Source organism: Staurois parvus, unplaced genomic scaffold (assembly GCF_062004578.1).
Source record: "Staurois parvus isolate SC_StPar_1 unplaced genomic scaffold, SC_StPar_1.0 ptg000131l, whole genome shotgun sequence".
In the NCBI taxonomy this organism is placed as follows: domain Eukaryota; kingdom Metazoa; phylum Chordata; class Amphibia; order Anura; family Ranidae; genus Staurois; species Staurois parvus.
This window is the reverse complement of record NW_028317927.1, coordinates 11016056-11030292: the sequence shown is the minus strand read 5'-3', so window position 1 is coordinate 11030292 and position 14237 is coordinate 11016056. Positions and strand designations below refer to the sequence as shown.

Below are 14237 nucleotides of genomic sequence, written 5' to 3'. Positions count from 1 at the left end.
GCATCCCTATCATCATTTCTTTTTTCATATGGGCTCATGATTGTTGATTTCTCATCTCAAATAGATTTAGATTTTTAGCTGCTTTCTTCTGGTTTCTTTTGATGATAACAAACATACACACAACTTTCAAAAAAAAAAAAAAAAGAAATAGAAGAAGAGTCACATAAGTCCACAGAACATACAAGGAGGCCTAAAGAAGGAAATACCCAATCAGGATTAGAGAAGCTTGACCTAGATTACCCCGAGGACAGTTTTATAGCTGCCAGTATTGTCAGCCAATGAGACTAAGAATCAAGATGCTAATCATAGAGCCAAATGTTCTTCTGATTATGATACATTGCACAGCTTGGCATCTGGATGCAGCTTCCAAGCAGTGAATATACAAGACTCCGTGCATTTTTATTCTGTTTATCTGAAACAACTAATACATAAGGGAGTGAGAACATTCAGTTTGCAGGAAGCTATTCCAGATATGTAAAGTAAGTCTTCATGTAAAAATCAGTAAACTTATTATCGCTTAATTTTTAAAATAGTAGTAATCTCCATATATCACAATCAGAGCTAAAATGGTTAGCATGTGTTTTTTTTCTGTGATGGATGATTGTATGTAATGTTTGACTAACTTGTCTATTTAATTTACAAAATTGCTTTTCTAAGCAGGCAGCATGGGAAAAGATCATCAAAAGATGCTATTGGGGTGATAGTGGTGTCAGAGACATAAACATAGGGTTCTGCTTTTTTACTGAGATCTCAATATTCCTTAGTGTACCAAATCTACTGGTTTTGCTCTTAGCACTGGCTTCTTTTCTTATGTAGTATGAATAAAGTTTTTTTAAACAGAGAACCTAATAAAGAATAGATATAAAGTGGATACTATTTAGTTGAAAAATAAGTTCTAGTTTGCCATTGTAAAAATCATGTGACACACATAATACTCTGCAATATAATGTTGCCTTGAGAATGTTTTTAAAGAATATGTAAACTCAACATTTCATATTCCTGATATTTGCCTGTTGTACCATGTACTTGTATGAAAAGATATCCTGTTCTCTTTGTATTTCTTCCCTTGTGTAAAATCCCTGCTATTTCTGCCAGTCCCTCTGCTTTCCTATTAAGTACTGTTCATGCTCAGTTCTCTAGCTCAGGCTTTGTCAACCAGGGTGAAATGCACCCAAGGGTGCCTTCAGGATTCTTCAGGGGTACCTTGGCAAAATGGTTAAAATTTGCCCAAAACTGTATACAAGCCAGTGGGTGAATCAAGCCTGCCTCTTAGTTACAGAAAGCCACTGGTTTTCATTGTGCACCATTACAACTTTCTAGATGCCAAGGTCCTAACAACCAATGATACCATCAATTGGTAAAGAGGACATTGGGCATCTGCACAGCATCCTTCTTTACCCCTCCCCATCATCGCATTAGCTGTGTGCGGGAGAAAACTGCAGAAGATAAACATTGGAACACTAGTCAGTAACAACAGTGTGCAAAGGTATATCTGCTTTGGATATATACAGTTGTGACCAAAATTATTCAACCCCCACTGAAATTGAGTGTTTTGGCCAGTTTGACATTGCTTTTGATCATTCAGTCATCTTGCTTACATTTACATTAAAGAGGCACTTGTAGGTCAGACAAATATAACATAACAGTTATAATGAAATAACCACAAATGTCTTTTCTGTGCTCACAGCATTATCAGTTTTATTCAACCCCCAAGTGACATTCAATCTTAGTACTTAGTACAGCATCCTTTTACAGTTATAACAGCTTTTAAACGTGAAGCATAGCTTGACACAAGTGTCTTGCAGCGATCTACGGGTATCTTCGCCCATTCTTCATGGGCAAAGGCCTCCAGTTCAGTCACATTCTTAGGCTTGCGCACTGCAACTGCTTTCTTTAAGTCCCACCAGAGGTTCTCAATCGGATTTAAGTCTGGTGACTGCGATGGCCACTCCAAAATGTTCCAGCCTTTCCTCTGCAACCATGCTCTAGTGGACTTGGAGGTATGCTTGGGATCATTGTCCTGTTGAAAGGTCCAACGTCTCCCAAGCCTCAGGTGTGTGACGGACTGCATCACGTTTCCATCCAATATCTCCTGGTACTGAAGAGAATTCATGGTACCTTGCACACACTGAAGCTTCCCTGTACCTGCAGAAGCAAAACAGCCCCAAAGCATGATTGACCCTCCACCATGCTTCACAGTAGGCAAGGTGTTCTTTTCATCAAAGGCCTTGTTCTTCCTCCTCCAAACATAGCGTTGATCCATGGGCCCAAACAGTTCTAATTTTGTTTCATCAGTCCACAGAACACTATCCCACAACTTTTGTGGTTTGTCCACATGGCTTTTGGCATACTCTTCTTATTCTTTGGAGACAGCAAGGGGGTACGCCTGGGAGTTCTGGCACGGAGGCCTTCATTACGCAGTGTGCGTCTTATTGTCTGGGCTGAAACTTCTGTACCCACATCTGACAAATCTTTTCTCAGTTCCTCAGCAGTCACACGGGGACTTCTCTCCACTCTACGCTTCAGGTAGCGCACAGCAGTCGAAGTCAGCATCTTCTTTCTGCCACGACCAGGTAGCGTTTCAACAGTGCCCTTTGCCTTGAATTTGCGAATGATGCTTCCTAAGGTGTCTCTTGGTATGTTTAACATCTTTGCAATCTTCTTATAGCCATTGCCCTTCCTGTGAAGAGAAATCACCTCTTCTCTTGTCTTCCTGGACCATTCTCTTGCCTTCACCATGTTTGTAACCACACCAGTAAATGTCTAGAAGGAGCTGAGTATCACAGTCATTTTAAAGCTGCCTAATTGGTGCTTATTATGCTTGATTGCTGCTCGGTGACATCCACAGGTGTTTTCAATACCTGATGGAAAGCACCTGTATGAACCTCTGTTCTTCAGAGTGGTAGTCTTTAAGGGGTTGAATAATTGTGGCAATGAAGAAACCACATAAGAACCATTTACTACTGTATTACATAAACAATTGATGTCATTTTAGTTGCATTTGGGTAGTTACAACGTCCTTGTAGGATTTGATTCTGAATACAATTCCAAATGTACACTATAGTCCCTAAACCCCTTTACAGCATTGGGGGTTGAATAATTTTGGTCACAACTGTAAATCGCCTCTGATGGGTGACCTACATGTGTCGCTGTTGGTGCATAATGTAAAACCATTAGCTTATCACCTATATTGAGGAAAGCCTTTGAAGCTATTCATGAATCACATCCCTCTTCCTCACAACTTCTCCATGCCCAAATAACGGCCCCCTCTATTTGTAGCAATTACAGACCTATCGCTCTGCTTAACGTGGATCTAACAATCTTTGATAAAATCATTGCTAACCATTTATCCCCGCTCTTACCTGATTTCATTCAAATACCATGTTGGTTTCATTACTGCCAGAGAAGCGAAGGACAACACCACTAAGACCCTGCGCCTTATCTTTTATGCTCAACACCACAATACATCACAATATGTTTACTCGCATGTGATGCCAAAAAGGCATTTGACAGGGTCAGCTGGCCTTTTCTTCACCACTCGTTAGTTCAATTGGGCATAGGACCTGAAATGCTCGCCCAAATTATGTCTCTTTATTCCTCGCCCTCGGCTACAGTTTTGACGAAGGGGACCCAAATTGACTAGTTTTCCATTGCAAATGGTACCAGACAGGGATGCACTCTTTCCCCCTTTTATTTGCAATAGTCATAGAACATTTAGCTCACACAATTCATAATAACAACTCTATAAAAGGTATCCACACACAATCCTTTCACTGTAAATTAATGTACAAATATAGTGGCTTGCACATATAGGCAGACAAACAAATGTAGTAAAAAAGTTGCAGCATTAATTAGAATATAAAGTCCCATACTCAATAAGATAGATGACAGCAAAGTCCATGTGGGTTGACCGACCTGTGGGGCGGTCAACACTTTTGGTAAGAGGCCAATTTATTTGGGTGTATGGTGATGGTCTCCTCTCTGGATTGGAACCCCTTTCCTATGCATGGCTCCTAATTCCTGTATATGGGAAACCCACATGGACTTTGCTGTCATCTATCTTATTGTGGGACTTTATGTTCTAATTAGTGGTGCAACTTTTTACTACATTTGAATATCTCCTTACCCAAGTCTGTCCTTTCCTTTCTTAAAAGTAATTTTTCTTTCAAATGACAAGCTAAGTCTACCACATACTTAGGTACAGAGATTGCAATGCACACCAAGGAGTTATATTCCCTTAACTACAGCCCTTTGCTTTCTAAAATTAAAGCAACTTTAGAATCTAAGCATCATTTAAAAACTTCCTGATTTGGGCGAATAAGTGTTTTAAAATTGGACATATTACCAAAATTATTATATTTATTCCAAACAATACTGTTTAAACTCCCAGTAGCTTTCTTCAAGACTCTGCGTTCTCTTGCCATTCGGTTCATCTGGCAACATTATCCATCCAGACTGAAACATAAGTGGGCCTTCCAGACTTCCTAGTCCTCTAGGTCGAGGGATCTGAGAGATTATCCCTGAGGACTGGCAAATGGCTTTTTTGTTTACCCACAAGTGTTCCATTTCTGCCTATGCTCAAGAGAAACATTTTAAATTGATCTCTAGATGGTATTGAGATCCAGTATCTATTCACAGGATTTCCCCTTCTTCAACCGATATTTGCTGGCGCTGTCACGATGAAAGAAAGACATACCTTCATATCTGGTGGGATTGTGATCAAATCCATCCATTCTGGACTCAGGTATATCAGATATTTATTGAGATGTATGATGAGTCTCTTGGCTTCTCTCCCAAAATAGCTTTACTGTCTATTCTACCGGGCACTATTAAATCCCAAAAGTCTTGCCTACTATTTCTTCTATCAGCTGCGAGAGAGCTTATCTCTAAATTCTGGAAAACCACGACCACCCGGAGGAAAAGCAGGTGAAGGAATCAGACAATTGGGAAAAACATAAGAAATTATGGTATATATGGTTACATTACTCTTCCTCAGATAAGCTCCATAATCAACTCCCTTACCTACAAAGTCTGAGTTGATTTAATTGCTTTAACAGTTTACTCCCCAGTCTACCCCTTCTTTACTTTTTCATTTTGGTCTAATTTACAGTCCCCCTCATAAGGAGATTTATCGACCGTTGGTATTTCTTTCCCTCATCTTCATACTTAGGAGTCCTTATGCCCAGCATTGTCCTTATCTCTAACCCCATCCTCCCCCTTCCCTTCTTTCTATTGACTAATAGCTGGAAGCTTTTCACTGCTTCAGTCCTCTTGAATCTGTATTGTTATTCATACTGTTCATGTCTAAGTATAAGAGCAGTTGTTGTGTTGTGTTGTAATAGACGAATGACACTTCTTGTTTTTTAAATTATTCTCACTGTTTAATCCCCTCCTCCCTTCCCCCTTTTTATTTTTCTGTACCCAAATTTCTATGTTTCAATAAAAATATATTCAATGTAAAACCATTAGCTTATTTTTCACCATTTTAGAATTGGGTACCTTGATATTGTGTATAAATGTAAAGGGTGCCTTAAATGAAAAAAGGTTAAGACTTGTCCTGACATCCCCCCCACTCCCTACTCAGCTTTTTGCTGAGAAGATCAGTGTACTACTGTTTCTCCTCCCCCAGCTCTTATGCAGCTGAGAAGAGAAGGAATTCAATCACTTATAAAACAGGGGAAAAAGGTATTTATAATATTTATTTTATATGTATACACAAATGTTTTGCCTTTCATTTCTATTTTAAACTGAATAGGTTGTTTTACAAGGTGAAGGCTTACAATTACTTTAAGCACGCTGTTTTTTTTTTTTTCGTAACAAAAAATGTATTATTATAACTGAAAAGCATACGGATAAAGAGTGACTGATACAAGCATTTTCAAGTAATGCATACCTGTAGTGTCATTCAAGTGTGAAATACATTAGAGAAACACTGATCTGCTAGGTAATTGGAATAACCTGCACCAGCAATTGTACAAAATCTACAGTCTGAACATTGGTACCACAGGGCAGAAATCATTGGTACTGCAAAAAATTATTTGAAGAATAGGCAATTATTGGACCTTGTGTTGTTGTCTAAGAAAAATCAAACCATTACAATATATCATCAGCACTTTGGATTTTTTGAAGAAGGACAATGGAGAAAGTGCAGTAATTCTTTCAGCCAATCTGGGATCCTTTGACAAAAACTGATAAAAGGCAAAATGTGGTTAATTGCTCTGGAGTATTGAAAATATTTTTGCATTTCACTCTTATTTATAGGCAACATCTGTTATTGTAATTTCTTTCAAGATTCTACATTACAGTTAAATTCTCTTTGTGTGACATGAAAATGAGTGCAGTATTTCCTAGAGTGGAAAAAAACAATAAGCTTGTTGCTATCACCTGTAAGTAGGATGAAGGGGTGGATCCCCCATACCCCCTTCATAATATTCAATAACTACACAGCATAGGGCTAATTTTTACCTCTTTGCTCAGAGGTGGTTTTGTTTATTATGGCCAAAGGCTTTGGTAATCTTTTATATTATAAAAAATAAATATAAATAACACTAATTATAAATGAAGTACTGTGTTTTATTTGATAGAAAACACATTTCCTACAAAAATACTTCTTCAGTTCTGTATAGGGTGGCCACACTGTATGCAGTTTTGTTTAGACCTGGTCCTGTAGGGATTCTCTAGCAGGCGACAGTGAATGCCTAGCAGGTTTAGGCAATGTAACCATGTAAAAAAAGAATGTAAGAATGTCCCACTCTCCATTGCTTTTCTTGACATATCTACTTGTGTATGGTCAACTGAAGTCCAATAGGAACTTGCTGCTGTCTACTTTCTGAAAAAGTTGCTTGGCCTTTATGCCGACTGGGCTTTTAAATCTAAACCAAAAATAAAACTGTTATTCTTTAGATTGAAGCTTACAAGACCTTAGATGAGGTATTTGCATTTTATCTGATTAATTTTACTTTATTTTCATCTAGTAATCTTGCGAATAACCCACTTCCTATCCCTGGATGGCTACATTCACTACTTTACTGTATCTATGGAGGAAGCCCTGGTTGTCACACGGGCTGGACTTGTTCATATACATTAAATGGGTTTTGAGGAGATAGTAGTTCACTGAAAGATTGTTTTATACATCTAGGTCAGCTTACAGGTAATGACAAGTGTGACAGAGATGTCAGAATAACCATATGTGATAAATGGCTAGTCAGAACCTATTGTGCTGCTATCTACGTGACAAATGCAGGGTAAATTCACACCACACTATCACAAATACAAGACAATGAAATTCTCAGCCTCACCCTGCACAAAGATTTTTAAGCTTGCAGGACCAGAATATAGGTGACAGCAGATTGGGACTGACACTGAGAGACTGAGACTGAGATTGACACTGGATTTAGATAACTATGCAGTTAACCTGTAACACATCACACAGCTGCAACTAGGTGTTTAATCAAAAACACATTGTTTAAAATATCTGCGATAACAATGATTATTTTTAATTTAAAAAAAAAATCTATGACTCCCATGGGACTTTTTTGGCAAATTTGTGTAACACCATTATAGTATACAAAAATCATAATAATCTTTGATAATACAATGCTAAAATATATTTTAAAAACAACTGTGGCTCATACATTGTACATCATTACAGAAAACAATGTTATGTTGCAGCAATAGCCAATTACAGCCCAGTTAGGGCTACTGTATTATATACTGCAGCCCCGTATCAATTCATCAAAATATGCCATCCATATATCTCAACATGTTTCAATTTCTTTTTAGAAATCTTCTTAGAAGTAACCGTATGCCAGTCTAAAATAAAAATTATAGCATATTATTGCATCAGTATCACAGAAACTGAAAATTAATTTCCCTTGTTTTTCACTTACATATCAAATGCATGAATACAGCTCAGCCAAAAACTAAAAAATCCAGGTGCCTCACTTTTAGCTCACTGAGGTTGGGGCGTTCAACATGAGATGCCACATCAGCACATAGGGGTTCTTACAGGCAGCTAAAGGCCACTAAAGCGCTAACACAGGTTAAGTACTCATAAATACAAATTTCAAATGTCAACCACTATATACTGTAAGTAAAAACAGGCATAAATATCCCATTAAGCTGGGGGTAGTCCCAGAATATATATAAATGTACCTGCATGTATATGGATGAATCTATGTGAAAAGAAACACCAAATAGAATGTATGGAGTTATTATCTCTCTACCGCTCATTGGGTGTAATTAATGAAATATATCATTATGTCATAGTATATTCCCTACTTCATGTCAAAACTAAAGTATTGTATTTGACATAAAATATACCATTCAACCAGTTAATATAATAATCTCATTCTAATTGTGTCCCCAAGCAGAGAATAATAAGACAAATAGAATAAATGAGGGGGAACAACCATCCCTAAAAAGTCTACCCTCTAGCTTAGATTAACCTTAATTGCCTATACTCATATCCCTCGACAGTATCTTCTTCTTCACATTACCACCTCCAAATTCAATGTTCCACGGTATAAATGATCCTTACAATTCCATATATATATATATATATATATATATATATATATATATATATATACATACACTATGTTATCGAGATGTCCATCCATCTATTATCCTAAATTACTACACCTGCCAAAATATATATATATAATAGCCCACCATAGTTATGCTGTTACACAGTTAATATTTATGTTAATGTACATGAGAATTCATATAGTTTATTTTTTGTACCATTTCCTATGGACATTTCTATAGTTAGTTATGCTGCCATCCAGTGGTCTTATTTGGTAATGCATTTGTTTTATATTGCCTCCCTGAGATCTATGACACAGTTCCTTTGTATATGAAGCTCCTCCCTTCTTCTTGAGTTCAGCACTTCCTGTGTCATGGAGGCAGCTAACAGACCACATGTAACAAGGACACATGTATTCTGCATAGTACGCTACAGAAAGTATCATCTTTTGACCGCATAATACTGGAAACCATTCATTCTCCGGTATCCTGTTGTCACATGTACAGAATAAAGCAACTTCTGGATGAACACAGTATTGGTGAGTTCAAGCTATCTGATAAGGATTGTCCACAGTGATTCTATCTGCTTATACAGGCTAGGCAGAGAGGTCTCACAAGGGATAAATCGCTATCACAACAATCTGAGTCAGAATAATAGTGTCTTATTCAGTGAGACTTAAGGGCACCTGCTGTGCAAACCCAGCATCTACCACATGGCAGTAAAACCCCGCTCCTAGCATTGGTGCTAGCAAGGTGTACTTAATAAAGTAGCGTGAGTGTACATATTGTGTTGCATAATACATAGTTAATGTGTCAACATTATGCAGGATTACCTCTAAGACAATTTTTTAATGTAATTTTTCAACTAATAAAGGAGAAGTCACATATATAAACAAAATAAAAATACAGAATATAACATCATACTTAGTTTTGGGCAGAAAGAACTTTCTACCTTTGAGTTTATTAAAGTAATAATAAAGGTTCAGATTTATAAATAACAAACGTGTCATACTTACCTTTTCTGTGTAATGGTTTTGCATGGAGCAGCCCTGATCCTCCTCTTCTTGGGTCCCCCACCGGCGCTCCTGGCTTCTTTCCCCTGCTGAGTTTCCCCAGAGCAAGCTGCGTGCTCTGAGAGTATTCCTGCTAAAAGACACACAGAGCAAGGCTGGCCCTGCTCCTGCTCACTCCTCACTGACTGTGATTGACAGCAGTAGGGAAAATGGCTCCTGCTGCCAATGAGGAGGGAAAGACCCGGGACAGTTGCTGCTTTCATTCACATCTCTGGATCGCGATCGGGCTCAGGTAAGTAGTGGGGGGGCTAAAGGGTGGAGTTGCACACTGAAGGTTTTTTACCTTCATGCATAGAATGGAAGAAGATAAAAAGTCTTCAGCCTTCAGAACCACGTTAAGATACATCTTACATTAGCCAATGGCGTTTTCGGGTTAAAAATCATACTCCAAAGTGCCTAATCTGTTTCCCCCAATACATATCCTTCTAAAAATGGTGTATAGATCACTGCCTTATTAAGGTCTGGTGAAATGGTGGCTTTTGGACAATACTTTATATCCATTCCAATTCCTATTGTAGGAGCATTTTATTCCAGTCCCCTCCCTGAGGAAATTTACGTACCTTATCCAGCAATGCATTTCTTTACTCTAGGGAATATATAATTTGGAGCATTAGCTACATGTCTCTCAACTAGGATATATCCATTTCCCACCTTCATACTATGGATGTGGCTATACATACTCCTCCAAAACTCCTGCTTCTTCTTTCTGACATAAAAGGAGCTACAATCACATGATAGTAGACATACTACCCCCTCTGTAATACAATTGGCAAAATACTTTATTTTGTACATTTCTTCACAGGGTAATGTCAGCACTTTCCGTGTGTCTATATACTGACAATAAGAAATATTCCCACAGGGGAAGGTGCCCATATTCCTACAAGTGTCTCCTCTACATTCTTCATTATCTTCACCATGAACCACCTTGTCTTTATTAGATGTCACACATTTTGATGTGATGGAAGGTGATTTGTTTGCAAATTTGCCCTACACTGTATCCTCAGCCAGTAATGACCTACTGTATATTTACTAATTATCTTTCTGAGTCAAGTTTGTTGTTTAGAGTACCTTATAATATATATTTGTGTGTTGTTATCTTGTTGGGTTCACACTTGTAAGGGTGGAAGCCACTGCAGGACCTGCATTTGTCCTGCAGCTGCAACCACAGGCACACAACATGTGGGATTTTTGGGCAGGCGTCATTAATCTCTTAATCTGCCACATGCCATGTGCACTGGTAATTGCACCCACACTGGAAACCACACTGTAGTGCGGTTTCCATGCGGGCTGTTTTTTCTGGAAAGGTGCAAGGACCTTTTCCTTGCGTTTTGCAAGGCACACCAGCACATTCAAATGAATGAGCAGCCATGTCCGCGCAAATGTGGCCCGCACAATAATGACCAATATTTACTAATTATCTTTCTGATTCAAGTGTGTTGTTTCGAGTACCTTATAATTATTTGTGTATTGTTATCTTGTTAGGGCTCTCTTTCTTCTTAAAAATTAATTTCTCATGAAATTATTCCTTTGCTTCATTAAAAGCCTTTCCTAAACATATTTCAGTTCACCTCCTGTCCAGTAATCTCACTTTCAACTTGTTGGCTTCACTCCTTCACTGGAGCAATTCTGCCTTGTACAGAGGTACAGTTGCAAGAAAAAGTATGTGAACCCCTTGGGATTACGTGGAGTTTTGCATGAATTGGGCATAAAATGTGCTCTGAACGTCATCTAAGTCACAACAATAGAAGAACACAGTCTGCTGAACATAATACTACACAAACATTAGATGTTGCCATGGTTTAATTGCACATAACATGTAAACATTCACAGTGCAGGGAGGAAAAAGTATGTGAGGCCCTAGCTTAATGACTTCTCCCAGAGCTAATTGGAGCCAGGAGTGAGCCAACCTTGACTACAATCAGTGTGATGATATTGGATGTGTTGCTGACAGCTGTCCTGCCCTTAAAAAACACACACCTGTTTTGGGTTTACTGGTTTCAAGAAGCACTGTCTGATGTGAACCATGCCTCGCAGAAAAGAGCACTCAGAAGACCTACGATCAAGAATTGTTGACTTGCATGAAGCTGGAAAGGGTTACAAAAGTATCTCCGAAAGCCTTAATGTTCATGTGTCCACGGTAAGACAGACTGTCTACAAATGGAGAAAGTTTAGCACTGTTGCTACTCTCCCTAGGTGTGGTCGTCCTGTAAAAATGACTGCAAGAGCACAGCGCAGAATGCTGCATGAGGTAAAGAAGAATCCCAGAGTGTCAGCTAAAGACCTACAGAAATCTCTGGCACATGCTAACATTTTTGTTGACACATCTACAATAAGGAAAACATTAAACAAGAATGGAGTACATGGGAGGACACCATGGAGGAAGCCATTGCTGTCCAAAAAGAATATTGCAGCACGTTCGAAGTTTGCAAAAGAGCACCTGGATGTTCCACAGCACTACTGGCAAAATATACTGTGGACAGATGAAACCAAGATTGAGTTGTTTGGGAAGAACACACAACACAATGTGTGGAGAAAAAAAGGCACAGCACACCAACATCAAAACCTCATCCCCACTGTAAAACATGGCGGAGGGGGCATCATGGTTTGGGGCTGCTTTGCTGCCTCAGGGCCTGGACGGATTGTTGTCATTGATGGGAAAATGAATTCCAGAGTTTATCAAGACATTTTGCAGGAAAACGTACGACCATCTGTCCGCCAACTGAAGCTCCGCAGAGGAGGGTGATGCAACAGGACAATGACCCAAAGCATACAAGTAATTCAACAAAACAATGGCTGCAACAGCACAGAATACGCCTTCTGGAGTGGCCCAGTCAGAGTCCTGACCTCAACCCGATTGAAATGCTGTGGCATGACCTTAAGAGAGCGATTCACACCAGATATCCCAAGAATATTGCTACACTGAAACAGTTTTGTGAAGAGGAGTGGTCCAAAATTACTCCAGATCGTTGTGCAGGTCTGATCTGCAACTACAGGAAACGTTTGGTTGAGGTTATTACTGCCAAAGGAGGGTCAACCAGTTATTAAGTCCAAAAAAAGTTCACATACTTTTTCCTCCCTGCACTGTGAATGTTTACATGTTATGTGCAATTAAACCATGGCAACATCTAATGTTTGTGTAGTATTATGTTCAGCAGACTCTGTTCTTCTATTGTTGTGACTTAGATGACGTTCAGAGCACATTTTATGCCCAATTCATGCAAAACTCCACGTAATCCCAAGGGGTTCACATACTTTTTCTTGCAACTGTACTGGCTATAAGGAATAAATCTCACCATTGGATTAGGGTGAAAACTAGAAACATGTAGAATAGTGTTTCCTGCAGTCTCTTCCGATATAAACTGCTGGACAGCCTTCCACCATACTCCCTCTTGGTGAATCTATGAGCAATTAATATCCACCTGCACTGGAAATCACACCCACGCTGGGACTCACACTGTAGTGCAGTTCCCGTGCAGACTGTGATTTCTGGAAAATTGCAGGGACCTTTTCCCTGCATTTCGCGAGGCACGCCAGCACGTTCAAATGAATGGGCTGCCATGCCCATGCAAACGCAGCCCGCACAACATGCGAAGGTGTGAACCTAGGCTAATTGTCAAAGCTTAATTGAACGAGCTGTCATTAGAAGCTGATTGGCTACCATGCACAGCTGAACCAGATTTTGCCCTCTCCAGTTTTAGTAAATCAGCCCCCATGCCTTGATAAGTTGGAGCGCAGTAATAAACTTTACATGACTACATCATCTTTAATAAGAATTTAATACTGAAAATGTTGCTAGAACAATTGTTACAGTTCACTTGTAATGAAGGGAGAGCATGGTTTGCTAAAATTAGGATGAAGTTAAATTTAATAGGTCTTTGATATGATATGACATAGTTAAACACACTCTGAAATGTGGATAATTTCATTAATTATTTAATTACTTCCTTGTAATTGCCTTTGTTTTCCTAGAGTCCATTAAAGGATAATTAACATTTGATAAGGTGTGTTATTAATCTAAACCGTTTTCTTATCACAGGAGGTCAAAATGGCATGAAGACCAGCTGTTATAAAATATTCCTTAATGAAAAACACATTGCATAGAACAAGGTCTGTGCAGCAAGATCATTATAAGGGAGAAACCTAAAGACTTTGGAGCTGTCACTCAATATTCTGCTGTAACAGTTCAGTGCTTTGAAGAGAAACATTTCACTTTGCACTTTTGTATCTATCTTTAAATTGAGAGTTATATTAAAGCAGTATATAGATGTACATTTTTTCACTTCACCATGAAAGAATTTTTCATACAGCATGTACATATTATATTTGAGCAGTGCAAACGTTTCCCAATATAGTTACATCAAAATTTTCCATCTGAAGTGTCAAATATTTTTACATTATACAAGTGAGTTACAATAGTCATTGCAGCTCCTGTGTCTGATATTGTATTGTGCATGTTAAGGTTTCTTACCTTTAATTTTATTACTGGCAAGATCCTGCTGGGAGCAACTAAAAGTGCAGACATTCAGAGTAATGATTGTATGTGTATGAAAACCCAATATTGTATCAGCATGGCAACCAGGTCACTAGAAGACTATTACCTGTGGTATATGATAGGCTTGCATAATGGTACATTCTAAT

General features: G+C 38.6%; 1 long non-coding RNA gene across 1 annotated transcript; it reads left to right on the top strand.

Moving 5' to 3' along the window:
• The first annotated feature begins 350 nt into the window (after positions 1 to 350).
• Positions 351 to 13965, top strand: LOC149466388 (uncharacterized). Its single transcript, XR_016312090.1, has 3 exons — positions 351 to 479; positions 4639 to 4744; positions 13636 to 13965. It is a non-coding gene; the product is annotated as an uncharacterized LOC149466388 (long non-coding RNA).
• The last annotated feature ends 272 nt before the right edge of the window (positions 13966 to 14237 follow it).